The sequence below is a fragment of the Hypomesus nipponensis genome, chromosome 28, assembly GCF_054491055.1.
Source record: "Hypomesus nipponensis isolate SF chromosome 28, ASM5449105v1, whole genome shotgun sequence".
NCBI classification, from domain to species: Eukaryota; Metazoa; Chordata; class Actinopteri; order Osmeriformes; family Osmeridae; genus Hypomesus; species Hypomesus nipponensis.
The window spans coordinates 5,580,590-5,599,404 of record NC_140388.1 but is presented as its reverse complement, the minus strand read 5'-3'; positions in this window follow the sequence as shown (position 1 = coordinate 5,599,404).

Below are 18,815 nucleotides of genomic sequence, written 5' to 3'. Positions count from 1 at the left end.
TTGTTGTTTTTCAATGGCCTGATAATTCCAATCTTGTTGATGAGCTTCGCATTTCATGAATCTCATCAGTGTGTGTAGTGTGAGTGAGTGTGTGTGTGCAATATGTGTGTGTAATGTGTGTGTGTGCGTGTGCAATATGTGTGTGTTTGTGCATGCATTACTATCATATACACATGTGCCCCGTGTGTGTGTGTGTGTGTGTGTGTGTGGGGGGGTGCGCATGTGTGTGTCAGAGAGAGAAGTCCGTCAGAGGGTGTGGCGGTGGTGTGATCGACGGAGACCAGGCGGAGGACGGAGCAGCTGATGGACAGCTGTGTCACCTCCGGGCCCCCAGAGACAGCCCTCCCTGGGTGACACGGCTGTGACAGGAGAGGGCGCGTCAGGAGCCCTCCCTCCCTCCCCCCACCGCCCACACCCACCCCCCAGCCCCCCCAGGAAGCGGGCGTAGGAGGATGGGGGAGACGTCCTCCTCCTTCCCATCCCTCCGTCTCCCCTGGGGGACGTTGGCTGCGTCACATCCCTCTGCTGCTGGGAGGAGGAGGGGGAGGAAAAGGATCGGGGGAGGAAGAGGAGGAGGAGGATGAAGAAGAGTACAGGAGGGGGGGGGGGGAAGAGGAGGAGGAGGATGAAGAAGAAGAAGACTACAGGAGGGGGGGGAGGAGGAGAAACGGAAGGAAAAGGAGGATGGGAAAGAAGGATATGGAGGTGGACGAGCACCGGAGAAAGAGAATACGTGGAGTGGGGATCTCTCCGGGCTGCGCTGCTACGTACGCCTCCTCTCGAAACAGACATGAAGCTGTGCCAATTACCTTGTGCTCCTTATACACCAGACAGACAAATGAGCTGAACTATATTTATCATGGCGAGCAGCTCCCAGCGGGACACTGGTAAGACCAGCTTCAGAAACAAGAGAGACTCGGCCAGGACCTGAGTGTCTCTCCATCCAGGACCTGAGTGTCTCTCCATCCAGGACCGGAGTGTCCCTCCAGCGTTTCCTTGGCTCCTCCAGGCTGCTCTGCTCCTTCTCATCCATCAATCCTTTCATCCATCTATCTATCTATCCCTGCATCCATCCGCCCAATCTTACCCTCTCCTCCACCCATGTATATCCACCCATCTATCCTGTCACCCACAAACTGCATAATCCAAAAGCTCCGATCGAGAACGTGCCAGCGTCCAGAACGGCAGTCTGTGCGAACACAGTCAAATACGTCGATAAGGGTCCCCGAGTGGTTCAGTTGAGGTCAAGGTGACCCCCGGGCAGTACTCCTGCCTTCACCGCCACCGAGTGCTGGCTCAGTGTTAAGCATTATGGAGTCTCATGGCTGCTGGCCGGAACGACTGCTACGACTGGTGACTCCGTGGGGTGATCATTGTAGTACTGTGCTGTCCTACAGCCACGTTGAGGACGGGTGAGGTGTGAGGTTTTTTTTTGCGCTTTTTGGACAGTGTCCTTCCCTCTGGCACTTCCTTTCAGGGCGCCAAGATTAGACCCGAGATCTGAGCTAGCCTTTCCGGTCCGTTTTCTAGATCACAGCGCAGACAGCAGCACTCCGGCACTCCAGCACACTAGCGCGTCGTTTAATAAGTCACACTCTGGTGGAGGAAGTGGATCTGGGTTAGGCATATCGTTATTATTCCTCACGCTGAAGATTTTTTTTGCTCCCTGTCTTCCTATCTTTTCCCCGTCTGCTTTCCCTCCCCTTCTTCCGCCAAAACGTGCTCTCCTCTTTCTTTGGGTCTCCCTCCGCCCCCTCTCCTGTGTCTTTCTGTCTCCTCTCTGTCCTCTTCCTTTCTTTCTCTCTCTCCATTTGTCTGCTCCTGGTCTGGCTTATTCCTCCTCTCTCCTTCTCCCTCCGTCTCTCTCTTCTCCCTTTGCCACTCTCTCTGTCCCCTCTTGTGCTCGACTCCTCTCTCTCACTCTCTATTCTTCGCTCTTTCTTTGTCTGTCTGCCGTCTGCAGAGGCCGAGGACCGAATCAGCTCAGCTCTGCGGCGAGCAAACGATGCTCATCATGTCTCTCTGTCATTCCTCTCTCTTCTTCCCCCCCCCCGTGTTCCCCCCCCCCCCTCTGTTCCTCCTCCCAGTTCCTCTCCTCCGTTCCCCCTCTCCTTTGACTGGCACAGCAGAGCATTGTGTGTGTGTGTGTGTGAGTGTGGAGCATGCTAATGAGCCTTTGGCCTTGAGAGTGGTAACGAGAAGTCGATAGTGAATTATGAACGGAGCGATATGATATGGCGTATTCGGGGACAGGGGGAGAACACGATTCCCTCACTCTCCGATTAGACTCGACCGAAACAGACTCATTACTTCTGCGTTCCCCCACCACCCCCCCGGCTGTGTTCCTGCCTACCCGGCCCTCCGGTCTGAGTGGATGAGCGCCGTGTTTGCATGCTGCAATTAGCCGCCGATCTGGCACGGGTGACGGATGGGCCCTGCCAGGGAGTCGTCTGCCGGGGCCAGACTAACGACGCCGCCCCGGGGTGACCCTCCGGAAGATTCCGGCGCACGTTCAAAACCCGAATCACTTTTGAGGCGCGGAGGACGCGTGGGGGGGGGGGAACTCACGGCTGCCTCGCAGGCGGCAATTAGATCACGAGATGAGTTATTGTTTTTTTTGATGTGTGTGTTCCCACCACCCCTCTCCCCTTCCATCCTGGCCCGCTTCACTGACCCAGTTCCAGGCGACCCGTCTGTCTGTCTCGCTGCTGTGGTGGGACTCTGGGAGGAGCGCAGGGGAGGGGTGGGGGGGGCTCTTCGGGCCCTCCCTCTCTCTATTTTGGTGGGCTTTAATAGTCCACAGAAGGTCACTGTCCTTAACCGCGCCACTGTGAAATCCTCGACGTGCGACAGCACCGTCGACTTCCGAGAAACCGTCGTACTCCGCGCCACGCTTGCTCCGCTGCAGGAAGAGGACGCCGCTGCGGACTATCGGGAAGCGCCCGTTGGCCGGCCTCATTTCCCTGTCAGCGCCACTTGTGGTCGAGGACGGAGCCCATCGATAAAGAGCCGAGCAGACCCGCACGGGAGAGGCCAGGGCGGGAGATGAGAGGAGCGTTGAGGAGAGGGTCTAATTGGGTTGCTCAGTTTGGATCTCGGACTGAGCAGGGAGTCGGCAAAGGGGATAGCCCCTTTCTCCCTCTCCTCTTCCAATCCCCTCATCTCTTACTATCTCCTCCTCCTCTTGTCCTCCTCTCGTCTCGCCCTTTCTCCCCGCTCTCCTCCTTTTCTTTCTCCCTCCTCTCTCTCCTCCGCTCCTGGTGCCTCAGTACAGATAGTCTCCCCGGGGGGGCGGGGGGGGGGTTGGGAATAGAAGATGTAACTGTTATCCTGTATAAGAATGATTCTGTGTTCAGCATTCCTTGTGTGTAGAGAGAGGCCTACCCCCCAAATCTGAACTTGGGTTCTCTCGATGGAAAACCTTCATTGGTCTGTGTGAAAATGTGCCGGGAAAAAAAAACCCCAGACACGTATCCATGTGCCGGTCTCCGAGTGAGCCGGCTTGGCAGTGTCTGTTCTCCGGGTGATTTGGCCGAGACGCTGTGACGGAACGCTGGCCAGACGACTGCGTCGCTGCTTGGGCGGTGGCGGCTCAAATTGTACTTTCAGCAGCCTGTCTCTCTGCGCTCCTGCGCTCGTTACAGACTTGACTCTCTTCCCTAGCTTCCTTCAGTAGTGCTCACATCCACAGAGAGGGAGAGAGACCAGCACATATTCACACACGCACATAGATAGAGAGGAGGAGAGACACACGCACGTCTTCCTCTAAGCTCCGGTGCCTCACAGCAGAGGAGACCCAATCCTAACTGTCAGCTTCAGAGTGTCTCTATTTTTAGGCGGCATTGGCAGCTGAGGAGCTCTCCTTGGTTCTGCTCGGCGCGCCTCTCTCCTGCCCCGAAATCCATATTCACGTCTGGAAACGTTCCTCCCGTCTCGACCCTCCCTCTCCTTTTTTGTATCCCTTTACTTCCTCTCTCTCTCTCTCTCTTTCCGTCTCTGCTTCTAACATGTTTTCCTTTTCTCGTTCTCTTCCCTGTGCTCTCGTTCCCCCCTCCTCCCTTGCACAGTGGGCCCCTCTCCATTTATCCACCTCTCTTCACCCCCACCCACACCCCGCCTTTCACTTCATCTCCGTCCCCCTCTCTCGACATTGTCCTCTCTCCCTCACTTTGTGGCTATCGTGGCTTAGTGACCCAATTGAACACATTGGAGAGTCTTCAGGACTGTAAACCACGCGTGTCAGCAGTGGTTTCTCTCTGACGTCAGGGCTCAGGGTAGACACAGACCGGCTGCCGTGTCCACACAAACAAGTTCACCTGAACGTAATGCACCCCGATGTTCTCAACCACTTCCAGTTTGATGCTAACGTTGAAAGTGGTCAGAGAGAGAGAGAGAGAGAGAGAGAGAACTCTTTCGACCGATTTGTTGTATTCAGCTCCACCGGTCCCTGCCCTCTCCTCTGAACTAGCCAGCCAACCGTCTGAGGATGTCGAGTTCAAAGTCCTCTCAGAAACACGAGCCACACCGCTGAAGGGGAGCCCAAGCCATGAATGAAGGTCTATTTTTAAACTGCCGTTTTTTTTTTTAAGTGTCTGAACAGGACACACAAACAAACGAGACGATGACAGGACGGTAAGATGAAATACCGTCTCCGGATCCTTCAGAACTAATAGGTGAAGGATGTCATTAGGCCTGTTGCCTAGGTGATGAAGGCGCAGTCACCCATAGGGAGATGCTTGTCTTGGATGTGAGTGTATTTTCACACCTTGCCTGAACATTGTTACCCTAAATGCTCTCAACCACCTTCCAGTTTGATTCTAATGTGGAAAGTGGTCAAAGGCAGAGAGAGGGAGAGGTGTGGAGAGGCAGACAAGGAGACATACACAGAGAGAGAGAGAGAGACAGAGAGAGGGAGAGGGAGAGGGAGAGAGGGAGGGAGGGAGGGAGGGAGGGAGGGAGGGAGGGAGGGAGGGAGGGAGGGAGGGAGGGAGGGAGGGAGGGAGGGAGGGAGGGAGGGAGGGAGGGGGAGAGACTGAGTGAGTGAGTGAGTGAGTGAGTCCTGGGGGAACTTTTTCGACCTATTCATTGGATTCCTGGCATTACTGCTCCAATCAGCCGGTAAGTCAAATAAGTGGATGAACGAGAAAACTGCAGACTGCATTTGCGGTGCCGTGAAAAAAAGCTCTTCCATTCCAGGATGTCCTGAATCGTTGTGATGCGTCACTCACGACTCTTAAGGGCTGTAACATACTGCATCACATCCTGTTCAGTTTGAGCGCCCAGATAAGGAGTTGCCCTTTCCCGCCGTAGGTTCCCATGGCTTCAAACAAGCCCAAAAGTCAATTTATCCCACTTGCCTTTACTGGGGGGAAAAAAGAGGCCGAATTGCCTCTTTTTTGGCTCCCCAGTCTCCTTAGAAGCCGAGGGGGGGAGGGGGGGGGGGGGGCGTTGGTAGCTACGCACTTTTTAACTCTCGTTTTTAACACGAGTGGTTTTAATTGGCCAGCTGTTGTGTTGAGATCACTACACACAGCAGATGATTCACAGACAACCTGACAAAATATTACCGCTTCCATTGTCGCCCCGGACAGAAAACTTTTATTTTCGAGGCAATGCGACATCCACATCGTAAATAAATACGCAAGCAGGGAGATTTATATATCGAAGTAGAGCTACTGAGGCAGAAAAACACTATGTCACCCATGTATAAAAAATGGAACGGACTCCATTCTCCACCCCCCCCCCCCCCCCCCCCCCCGTCCTTGAACATTTCTCAATCCATCTACAAGCGATCCAAAACGCTTCATCATCGATCTTTCGTTGCTTCCTCCAAAAATCTGGCGCATCGCTCGCCTGTCGTGTGCGGTGGCCTTTAGGCGTCTGTCAGCCTCCGGGGAAAGAAACATCCTGCTCTCCGCTCCGCCGGCTCCTGTCTCCAATACTGGGTCCTCTGCCTGGCTCGCCCGGTGCCGTGGATCCCTGGAGGAGAGGAAGAAGGGATGAATGAAGAGGAGGAGGAAGAGGGATAGAAGTGCGCGTGCGTGTGTACGCGTGGTGTAAAAAAGGATTCTCATCTTCTCTCCGGAGCATCACGATTTTCTTTGGCACCACATGACTTGACGGGATCTCACTCCAAATAACACACGTGCACCCCCCTCCACTCCCCTCTGCACCGCCCCCCGCCCTTCCCCATAACCTTTTCTACACCCCTCCCAACTCCACGCCACACACCCCCCCACTCCAACCAACCCCTCCACTCCCCCCTAGCCCCCCCCCCCAACCCCTTCAGCTCCACCGGTCCCTGCCCTCTCCTCTGAACTAGCCAGCCAACCGTCTGAGGACGTCCAGTTCAAAGTCCTCTCAGAAACATGAGCCACACCGCTGAAGGGGAGCCCAAGCCATGAATGAAGGTCTATTTTTAAACTGCCGTTTTTTTAAGGTGTCTGAACAGGACACACACACGCACAACAGAGTGAGACGATGACAGGAGGCTAAGATGAAACACCATCTCCGGATCCTTCAGAACCAATCGGTGAAGGATGTCACAAGGCCTTTTGCTGTTGTCGAGGTGATGAAGGCGCTGTCGCTCATGGCGGGAGGCAAGGGTTTTTTCTTTGTAGGTTGTCCCGAATCGAAACAACGTCTTTGATCGTGCTGTCATTGTGATCATTTGGTCTACAACTCATTTGACTGTGGCTGCCTTTGTGCATTTGTTTTAATGGAAAGGTCCTTTCTTAATCAAAGTTGGGCTCTGGCAATTTCAAGGCTTAATGAACTTCCATCATCGTCCCCTCTGACCTCCGACCCCTCAGCACGAGAATACAATTCTTCCAAACGATCGCAGGTCCTGAGAAGGTCCAAGCCGGCTCTTATCTATTTGACCCTCAGTCATATTCTTGCTTCATAAAACCTTTTGTTTTAAAACCCTCGCGTTGGAGGATTGTAGCCTATCTATGTAGATGCTGGGCAAGGCTGAACAGAAACTCAAACATTTTGTGTCAGCGTGACAAGGAAGCAAGATTTCATAGCGTTCCCTGCAAACGCCGTTTGAGGGGGGGGAAAAAATTACCTCATCACACGCGAGATTGTTGATTAAAGGTAGCTTGTCCTAGCCGTGAATTGCTTGAATCATCAGCGCCGGTTTTCCTTCTCTTTGAAATGTTAATCCCTTCATTAGACATGTTCAGTGTGAGGAGAGCCAGAGAAGACTGTGGTTTTGGGGAACTAAATAAATGATGTGTTTGTGGTATTTCGTAGTTCATGCTGGCATTACTTTCTATGATGCTCCAGCAGATGTCTAGCAGAGCAAAACGCTCTTCTGTGGAGGGTGGTTCGCTTGGACAGTGGGTGTATGGATCAGTTCCAGTTCTACGTAGGGCTGGTTCCATAGCCGTTGTATCGAGGGATGGTTTAGTACAGTTTCTACCTCATCCTGGTTTAGTACAGGTTCTACCCAGGGCTGGCGCAGGTGCGAGTCAAACAGAGAGTAGTCTGTCAGGATAAACAGGACTTTCCTGTCAGTGCCTTAACAAGAGACTGAGAGAGTGCAAGAGAGCAGAAAGCAACAGAAGGAGGGAAGGGGAGATGAAAGAAATGAGGAGAGAGAGAGACGTAGCGAAGGTGAGCTGTAAGAGAGAGTGAGCCAAAGTGAGCCAAAAGAAAGAGAGAGGGAAGAGGAGCATCAAGAAACTGAAAGAGAGAGAGAGAGGGAAGGGGAACAGAGAGAGAGAGAGAGAGAGAGAGAACAATAGGAGAGAGGGAAAATAGGTGGTGAGAATCTCCTCTTCACCTTCTCCTGTCTCCTGTCAGTGTGGTGTACAGAATCCTAATGAAGGCAGCAGGCAGATCTGGGGAACGTCCTCACACACACACACACACACACACACACCAAAAAGCACAGTCTCCCATGTCCACACATGCGCACAAACTCTCTCTCATTCAGTCTTTTTTTATTTCTCTGTCTGTCTGTCTGTCTGTCTGTCTCTCTCTCTCTCACTCTCTCTGTGTCTCTCTCTCACACACACACACACACACACACACACAGAGGGAAAGCACCCTGAGTCATCGGGCCCCCCCCACCTCCCTGTAGATGAGAGGAGACCTGATGTGGGCTTGTTCCTTCTATTTATTTCATTCTGCGTGAAAACACAGAAGGAGCTACACAGAGATGCTGTGATGGCAGCCATTTTGTCAATCAATATCCAATTATATTCTTTTGATATTCAATTATCTTTTCCTTTGATGCCCTTACTGCAGCAAATAAACATTGGCTTGTAGGAATGAAACAGATTTCCTATCCACTAGCTGGCACTTCCACAGTTTCTTCTTCGTGTGGAATTATGAACGCTGTTTTCTTTAGATGTGAGGTAAACACTTGTGTGGCTTGTTCTCCTGGTGTTTGCTGATTTAGGAGGGTTCTTGGGGCTACCAGTTCATTATTAGAAATGCACAAACACACTATCAAAAATAACATTTCCGCTCTTCTTTTTCCTATTCTTGGTGGACTCGTGGGCCAAACTAACAAAGCAAGATAAAGTGGAAGATTCTCTTCTGTTATTAAAGCACAGACAGAGGTTGAGATGAGTGGAGGCTGAGGGACCATTAGAGGCTGGGGGCTGGTAGAGGCCAAGGGGCTGTTAGAGGCTGAGAGACTTGGGCCTTGTTAGAGGCTGGGGGCCTGTTAGAGGCTGGGGGCCTGTTAGAGGCTGGGGGACTGTTAGAAGCTAAGGGGATGTTAGAGGCTCAGAGACTTGGGGCCCGTTAGAGGCTGGGGGACTGCTAGAGGCTGGGGAACTGTTAGAAGCTAAGAGGCTGAAAGACTGATCAAGGCTGGCAATAGGCTAGGAGGCTGGGGGAGTGGCTAGAACACCTCTATATAGTTTAGCGTTTCTTTAATCCCTGTAGCCACACTTGTTCTGATGTGGTAAAGTGGTTTCATTATAATAGCAAATCCCAAACCTATTAAAATGATGATTGATAGTTTTGAAATTGCTGACACGTAAGGTTAATAGAGGTTTCTAATGTTTATTTCAATTTATTCATTTGCAAATTACCTCTTTTAGATGTAATTAGATTGCTTTTGTTTGAAATGTGTGTGCTTTCATGTGGATGTAATCATGACTGTGTAAACCGACTTTGGGATCAAGGGACTGACACCAACACTGGAAACACTACAACTTCATCTAACCCAGTGGTTCTTAACCCTGTCCTCAGTGAACCCCTGTCCTGCATGTTTTAGATGTTTTCTTGCTCCAACACACCTGATTCAAATTAAAGGGTCGTAATCTAGCTCTGTAGAAGCCTGGTAACGAACATGCATTTGAATCAGGTGTGTTGGAGCAGGGAAACATCTAAAACATGCAGGACAGGGGTTCACTGAGGGCAGGGTTAAGAACCACTGATCTAACGTCGAGTAACCAGGGGCCTGTACTACGAATCAAGATCAACATGCTCTGGATTACTTTCAGTTACCCGGCTACGCGAAGCCTAAATCGCAGTCACGATAAGTGGTACTACGACGGCAGTTATCATGTCTCTAACTCAACCTAGATCTTTCCAATCTCGAGACGTGCGCGTTCACATAAAGGTGCAGTGTTTGCATCATATGTCCAATCGCAAACATGGACAAAACAAGAGCCGCATATTTCACGCAGGATTGAGGAGCAGACAATAATCCTACAAACTTTGTCTACTCCTCCTGCGTGAAATATTGTAATAGAAGCATATCAGGAATACAGACATATAATACAAGCAAAATTCAACAAAGTCGCTGCTGCCAAGCTGGCAGAAAATAGCAGACACTAAATGCGTAAGCTACATGACTTATTGAATATGTGACCATAATTACACGTGTGCATTCCACAACGTTAAACTTTTGTTGCTGTATTATTAGTTGCAACCCTGCAGTGGCAACGATCGTGGGAGCAAATACAAAATAAATATAAAACCATAATTCAAAACTGTAAGTAGTAGTAGGCAATACTTATTACATTATTATTACATATTTCAAAGCCAACAAGTACAAGGCTGAATTGCCTGAATTAGTCCCTTTTGTAGGATATTGTATAGCTACAAAAGGCCTATAGAACAATGAAATTGCCTGCAGCCAACAGCAAGAAAAATTAGGCAACTGGGGGGGGGGACTTTATGGACTTAATTCCTTCAGGACTTCATTCCTGCTGAGGAGTTGGCCCTCTCCAGCTACCAGGGTCATCCCACGATGGAAGGAGTGAAAGGGGGCATTTCTTCAGACCCTGGTGGCTGCAGGTTGGAAGCCCAGGCATATGTATGTTTCAAGTAATCTATGTGACTGATGAAGAAAGTGTTTTGTCCGTCTCTTCATAAACGGAGTGACTAAGTTCAGTTGAGTTCTGGATTTTTATGTATTTAAGTGTTATCAATCTGCAGATTGGAAGAGAAAACCAGACCTCTGACAATAAATGACAACACAACACCAGGCTTAGGTCTCAATCAAGTCTCTCTCTGCTCTGAAGGCTGGAGGACCATCTTTTATAGGGCACAAGAATGTAAACATAGATAGTGACAGTCAGGCAGTAATGACGTTACAACAGTCTCAGAGAAAGAGATTCACAGCTCCCAACACATGACCACTCAAACTACAGAGTTCATAGTTGGAGCTCTCCTTGTAGTCATGACAAGGACCATTTAGCCAGTACTTTCTCCTGATCACAAACATCTATTAACCCTGACACATAGACACAATCTACTCGTATTAATAGCAAGCTTACATGACAACATACTAACTAGTATCCAATGACTAGTTCTATTGATTAGTGAATAATGTAAGCACACAGGAAATCGCAATTTCTTCCACACTGACCATGTTCATTCAACAATTACTTAAGAATATTGTAGGAGTGAAATGTATTACTGGTCTCTGCAGTGACAGGAAATACAGTGGTGTTGCTGCCACCACCCACTGTCGTCCCACTGTGCCATACAGAGGTAACAGTGAAATAGTCATACGCCAGTATGTATGCCATATGTGGTTGCTGAATATTGATCAAATATACCATTTACTTTCTCAAGTGGAGGTCCTAAATGATCAGGAAACGGTGTCTGCCTGCTCATTTTGGGGGTACACTTTTGTGCACCCCCACTTGCAACACAGATGGTGAGAGTGTGTGAACGTGTGGCTGTGATTGACGTGGCTGTAATGATGTACTTATGGTGGTGGTCTCAACATAAGACACAAGTCCTTAAAGTGCTCATTTCAAATATGACTCAATTGATTAAATTGCTTTGGTGTTAAACTCAGCAGGAAGAGGAACTTCTTCCTCCCCCTGAGCCTAGGGCCTCCACTTCAAGGCCAAGACAAAGACACAAGGTATAAGCAATGAACCTTGTAATAGTCAAATGGACACCTTCAACTTTCTCCAAGTGTGCCTTGCAAAGGGACAATGTTCTTCATTTGTTTCAGGTTGGAGCAGACAGTGTGAGGGCCCTGTATAAAAGAACTCTGGAACTCGATTACAAGAGGATTTTAATTTAAAAAACAAGGCTGGAGACAGAAAAACTGGAATATGAGAAGAGATCGTACATGACTGAATGAATGACACTAAACTTAGCTACACTGACATATTTTTTTGTGTTCCTAGGGGAGGGAGAAAACATGAGGATGTGTTTGTTAAACTTTTGTCTACGTTTTGATCTTTTTATACCTTTTTGTGGCTTATTTGTTGTGCCTTTTGAATATTTTGTGGGGGTTTTCACCACCTCTCTTTCAATGTCCTATTTATTATTATTTTTGAAAAATGCTATAAAAGTGAATGAAACCTCACAATTCAATGAAAGTAGTGAAATGATCATTTATATATCACTTGTGAAGAGCTTTGTACAGACACCCATTGGTGTTTTTGGTTTGAAAGGTTTTGGTTGAAAGAAACCCCAATTTCTGATATGGAAATGATTAAAACATTTGTCAAAGCAGCCCAAGGACAAAAGGGTTAAGGGGAGACACCCCAGTGAATAGGGATAACATATCAACATGAAACCTCCCAAGTTGATAACTAATAGTAGGTCAAATAATGTTTTCATTACTAGTTTCCTGTAAATGTTTAAATGAGCAAATGATTAAGTTGTAAAATATTATATCATTTACATATATTTCCAGAACGGAAATCAGAACATTGAGTGAAAAACCTTTTTTCATTTTGTCAACATATTAGAGTCCAAAGTTTTTACAAAGGGCACTTTGGATATCTCTTTTTCATCACTCCATTAATCAGAATATGGTGGCAACAGCCATTAAATAAAATCAGTTGAAAATTGCGCAGCAGACCGAGTTCTTGCTCAGGTTCTCCGCATCACCCACACTATAAAACTACCCATAGCAAAATAACGAAACGCTATGCATACAGTCTGTGGGACTGTGAGTGCACAGCTTCAATGCGTCGCATTGGCAACATACGGCTCAAGAAGCTGGAAATATATGTAATTCCCTCTGCTAAAAACCTACATCTTTCAGAAAGATACTCATGAGGGAATGCGGAAGGGTTTTGTTGGTCTCTAAATGTTCTGGCTCTTCTGAACGCACCTCTGACAATCCGCGTACCAAGCTCCACAGGATCTTCTATGAACGGTGACGACATGATCGTCAAGAATGAGTTAGTGGGCGGGGTTTTTATACCGGTTGATCTCTGATCTCCAACTTAACCTGCTCCCGACCAGGTTAGCCGTTCAGCATGTGTTACCATGGCGATCTACCCCGGTAACAAGTGATCCACCGTCGTAGTGCAGAAAACCCTGGGTTGAACCTGAAGTTACCTCGCTAACGCCAAATCTTGATTCGTAGTACTTGCCCCAGGTCCGTTGACAATCCAGTGTTGCATCGTGGCCTCTCGACGTCTCATTGCTTTAACCTGATTGCAGAACACTAGCAGGTGTCAAGTCTGCAGCGGCCATGCATACATCAGTATTACTATTGAGATGGATGGTAGGTTAGGACACCAATAGCAAGACTGTGGTCGTCTCACTGCCTCATAATACTCCTACACAGTGATGAATCTCCTGACATTTCCCGGGTGTCAGTACTGATATGTATGCGCGCGACACAAAGTCGCAGGACAAATATTCCAAAGTGCACATTTGCATAATGACAGGTTATGTTGTTTATGAGGAAAGGAAAGACAAGCAATTAGTATCCTCGGTATGACATGCCGTTGTTAGGGTGTGTGTGTGTGTATGTGTGGGACCTGTGCTAAGGTATGGAGCACCTGCAAACACACACACTCACACACACAACACAACACATAAAAACATCCTCTCTCACACACACGCAGAGACACACACACACACACAAAATGGGCATGGGCCAGGCAGTGGAGGAAACAGATGCTGAGACTCCGACGCCGTCTGTCCCATCCAACACACACACACACACACTCAGACCCCCCCCCCCACACACACACACGCACGCACGCACAGAGTAATCACTTGTTTTGCTGTGCATTACAATAAAGAGCGTCAGCACCCCCAATGCAGAGCGAGCCCCATTTCCATGAGCTGCAGTGCAAGTCTGTGAGCACAGTCCCTCCTGCATGGGAGAGACTGCTAGCATCTGTCATTGACCGTCCGAGTGGTGGTGGAATCTGGGCAGCGTCCACAGGAACAGCTGCCCAGTCTTAATGAGTCGGTGAGGGACTTCTGCTGCATCTTCATCCTCCCAACCCAGGAGAGCACGTCTGCCAGCTCCCTCAAACGGCGTTCCTCTCTGCTCAGAGTGTCACCCTGACCAGGCCCGAGCGACCACCGGGACGCGTCTCCACCCTCAGACCCGTCGCGTCTCAACTGGAGCAGTTGCCGAACCTGCGGCCTCACTGGGATTGACTCCACGGCAGCTTCCGGAGCCACGACTCAATACGGGCCCCGGCCGGAGAGCCGGCGAGTGTGGCTCGCCGTCAACTCCCGGGAGATACCATTCAGAGGGGTGTCTCCAGATCCAACTGATCCCCCCCCGACGCCCGAGAGGAACCTTCTCTGGAATATCTCATCCCAAACCTGACTGCGAGCTCGGGAAGAAGAAGTAACTTACCGTACGGCTGAGGTCTTCAACCCTGGTCCTCTGGGACCCCCTGCATGTTTTTTGACGTTTCCCCGCTCCAACACACCTGATTCAAATGAGTGGCCTGGTAACGACCATTCATTTGAATCAGGTGTGTTGGAGCATCTAAAACATCTAAAACATGCAGGACAGGGGGTCCCTGAGGACCAGGGTTGAAGACCTCTGCCGTACGGTATCCGCACGGTTTACTCAGCCAGGCAAGCCCTGGAAGACCTGGCCCTTTAAACTGTACAGGTGTGACCCACCTGTAGCTCCCTCTCAGTTCCCGTCAGTCTGTGAGCGAAGCTTCAGTATTGGTTCAGACGAGACACATCAGTCATGCTGTCTTGTTGACAGGCGAGGCCCGGTGGGTCAGATCCAAAAACCAACAGGGTTTTATCTTCCGTGTCGTTTGAGTTGACACCCTTTAACTTCTTTTGTGAAGGTGACGACAAACACAAAACACGGAATAGTACGCGATGAGTCCGAATAGCTCTTGTAATGTAGACCTTGTTCCTACTAGACTGCGGGTGGTACTAGGGCTGGAGAGACTGACCCTGCGAGGGGAGAGAAAGGGAGGGAGAGAAAGAGAGGGAAACAGCACGAGGAGGAGATGAGTGATATAGATGATGGCGAGGTCGAGGAAGGAGGGGAATAAGTAAGAGAGATGAAGGGAGGACAATGATGACAGTTCCTGTTTTTCCCCAGCGGCACTAGCCAGACCACAGTCCTGCACCCCCCCCCCCCGTCCCCCGCTCTCACACACCCACACACACCCGCCAGCCCAGCCCCCATGCATGTGTGTGTGTGTGTATGTGAGAGCAGCTCACAATCTTCCCTTGAGAAGCTATTAAACCGTTATGACTCATCCAGTCACGGGTGTGACCCCCTTCCCCTCCACCCTGGGGAGTCTGAGAAACCGAGCGACAGTCTCTCTGCCCCCACACACGGCTGGCTTTAAAGGTGTTGAAAGACAACGGCGGGTATCTCCCGCGCCAGGTGTGTGACTTAGCCGGACCCCTGAGCGTCAGTACGAGTACAGCTTCACCCACACGCCATCCACACGCCAGCCACACGCCACCCACACGCCATCCACACGCTAGCCACATGCCAGCCACACGCCATCCACACGCCATCCACACGCCATCCACACGCCAGCCGCAGGCAGACATGGCCGGTAGACAGCTCTGTCCTTGACCCCCAGGGCCGCCTCCTTAGCATGCGCGTCAGTCCAGGACACGGACAAGGAGATCAGTCGAGGGAGAGTGAGGTGAGGTCGCTTGTGGCTCTGTGATCTCCCTGCTCTGGAGGGGAGGGGGGGAGAGGACAGGGGGAGGGGGGGGAGGTTTGAGGTGGTTGACGTGTGCACTGGACGTCTGCTGTCTGCTCTGACCTTGGCTCCTCCCACCATGCTATCTGCACCCCACCCCCCCCCGGGCACAGAGCTGGACCCGATAAGACAGTTTAATCCACCCCCTCCTCCCCCATATCTGCTAGAGGAGAGCTACTGCCGGCACACAATCCCCCCCCCTTCTCCTCCATCAGCTGTCTCCTACCTCCTCCACCCTCCACTGTCTCCTACCTGCTTCACTGTCTCCTACCTCCTCCACCATCCACTGTCTCCTACCTGCTTCACTGTCTCCTACCTCCTCCACCCTCCACCCTCCACCCTCCACTGTCTCCTACCCTCCCCCCCCCCCACTGGACTCAGGTGGCCATGTTACATCACACGCAGCAGCAAATCCCACCTCGCTCTCAACCCACAGCACTGCGTTGTACTGTTGGCATGGCAACCACGTAATCTCTCAGAGCGCCGCTATGAGTCTTGTTGTAAAGGACTCCCCTCCTAAGATGTCCACGCTGTCTGAGGAAGCGGAGGGTTACGCAAGACGTTACCATGGTGCCCAGAACCAAGGACTACAGGGCCCGGAGTGCATTGGGCCCAGGGTCCATTTGGGGGCAGTGAGGGCACGCTTGAGGGCTTCTGGGAGATGGAGTCCTCAACGACATGTTTGGCTCCCTGGAGTAGTTTGGAGGACAAACGGAAGAAGGGAGGGAGGGAAGGAGGGGTAAGGGAGGGAGGGGTAAGGAAGGGATGGAGGGAGGGAAGGAGGGATGGAGAGAGGGAGGTACATCTAGAGTGGTGTATAATTAACCAATGGAACGCTCCCTCCGAGAGCTGTGTTTAAGGTGTCAGTGAGTCGAGCATTAGGCGAAGGAGAGGGAAGAGGGCGTGAGGGAAGAGGAAGGAGGGAGTGAGGAGGAGGGGAAGGAGCAAGGATGGAGGAGGACAGGAGTGAGGGAGGGAGAATGAACGGAGGAAGGAAAGAGGAAGGGAGGGTGGGAGGAAGGGAGGTGGAAGAAAGGGGAGGGGAATGAGCAAAGGAGGAAGAGAGAGGTAGGGAGGGAGGGAGTTGGGGAGGGAGGGAGGGAACAGGGGAATGTCGCCTCGTCTGTCTGTCCGCGGCGCCCGCTGACAGCTCCGCCGGCCACCAGCTCCCCACCTGGGCACCGCTCGCTGGTATCGGGCAGCGCAGTCTGGAGCGCACTTCCTGTCTCTGACAGGATCACTCTGGGGACCGCTGCCCTGGCACGCTTTGGCAGGGGAGAGCCGCGCTGGGGGGTGGGGGGGTGGAGGGGGGGGTGGAGGGGGGGTGGAGGGGTGGAGGGGCGGCCTTCGCTTGGAAGGTTGTTCCTGACTGTAGCATCGCTGGAGGAGATCCCAATAAGAACAGTTGGTAAGGAAAGAAAGTTGTACGCGGCGCAATGAATCGAAACGCCATGACCCGGCAGTCGGTTCTGAGTCTTACTTCCTGAATGATCATGATCTTCGTTGCTGTTATCTGCGAGACCCAGATGCACACACACGTCTGGAAACTATAGCAGTGACTGAGGGTTTAAAGACTGTGTGCAGGGGCTCACAGTGAGAGCACTGACAGCGCCCAAAACAAACACAAAGTCAGCCTTGCTGATGTGGTAGAAGCCTACTGCTGTGGGCTGCTGCAGCTATAACAAGAATCCTGTTTCTGCTTCAGTTCACATGTGGTTATTAGCTGCCAGAAACGAGAGACTCCCTCCCTCCCTCTCTCCCTCCCTATATTCTTCAATTTCCCCCTCTCTCCCTCCACTGCTCCCTCCCTCCACTGCTCCCTCCCTCCCTCCCTCCCTCCCTCCCTCCCTCCCTCCCTCCCTCCCTCCCTCCCTCCCTCCCTCCCTCCCTCCCTCCCTCCCTCCCTCCCTCCCTCCCTCCCTCCCTCCCTCCCTCCCTCCCTCCCTCCCTCCCTCCCTCCCTCCCTCCCTCCCTCCCTCCCTCCCTCCCTCCAAGGTCCAGCCTCACTCTGAGAGCATGCCAGGGGATCAATGGTAAATAAATCTATTACAGAGGGATGCATTGATTGATTCAGCGTCTAAACCCGTGTGGCCCAGAGCGTTAGGGCCACTTTCTATGCGAACGTGGCGGATTGGCTCCTCCCCTTTGACCAGATCACAAAGGTTTTTCTTTCAAATGGGCACTGGCCATCTAATTCTCCAGGTGTATCGCTCAGGACCCAATGATGTTCCAGGGTCGAGCATGAAGTTCTTTGGATCGGCAGTTTGCGGGAAATAAGAACGGGCACAGCACAAGCTGTTATTCAAAGTCAGCCTGTGCCCAAATTTGACTTCATAAACAGGGTCAACCCTTGAGATCGATTGGATTTTCTTCTTTTCTCAAAATCCAACTGGAAACAGCGACATGGACAGACTATACTTTGACGCTGCTCTGTGATTGGTTGCATTCAGAATGACGCACGGTGAGACTGTTGAGTATACCTAAAGAGACTCTGACACGAACACCCTTAAAGAGTGAAGCAGACCAACGCCCCCAACCCCCCCCCCCCCCCCCTCGTACGCACACAATTTGTCAAACTAGTAAACACACTCGCACACATCGTTCACCCATTTTCATTCCACACTTCCTGACTCAAACGTGTGCCTGTCTCAGTGGCCTGTCCGCTAGCGAAGCCTCCCAGACAGGATCCTTCCAGAGGGCTGCTATCTGCCCGCTCCAGCTGTGCCTCCCCCAGCAGTCAGAGGGGACTAGCGTGGAGCAGATGAGCTAGTGGCACCACCGACACATTAACACCCAGGCAGCAGCCACACTAACACTGCTGCACCAGACAACCAAACCCCCCCCACCCCACACACACACACACACACAGCTACTCTGCAGCTGGGGGAAAGGACTTCAGACCGGACAACTTTTGTGGTTATTCCAGAAAAAATTTGAAGACATTGCTATCCTACAGTAGTGTTACATTTAATAACCGGCTATCTGTCCATGAGCCTTTCCATTTAATGAGGCACAACTGAGGACATTTAACATTCAAATTTGCCCTGTATTATCTCGGAGTTTGAAAAAGAGAAAATCTTACAAATGGGCATTAAGGTAGCCTCATTTGTAGCTCACGCTGGCTGAACTTGGAGTTTGCTTAACTTTTCCAGAAGAAAATTTCCCTCGTGACCACTCCTCCCCGTTCAGTTCTGTTGTGTTTCTAGGTTACGCAGAGGAAACGCAGCCTGGAGCACAGAGGGTTTGATCTGTCAAAATGGCTTCCTCTTAGAAAGGTGTGTGCGTAAACAAACTTCCAGCTCACAGAGGAGGTAAACATGACACAGCCATCTTGGCCTGGTTTCCCCAACTTTGATGTCGAACGAAGAGAGACGCGGTTAAAATTCTGGAGGAGCTGTGCACTCCGCTTCAACTTTAACTGAC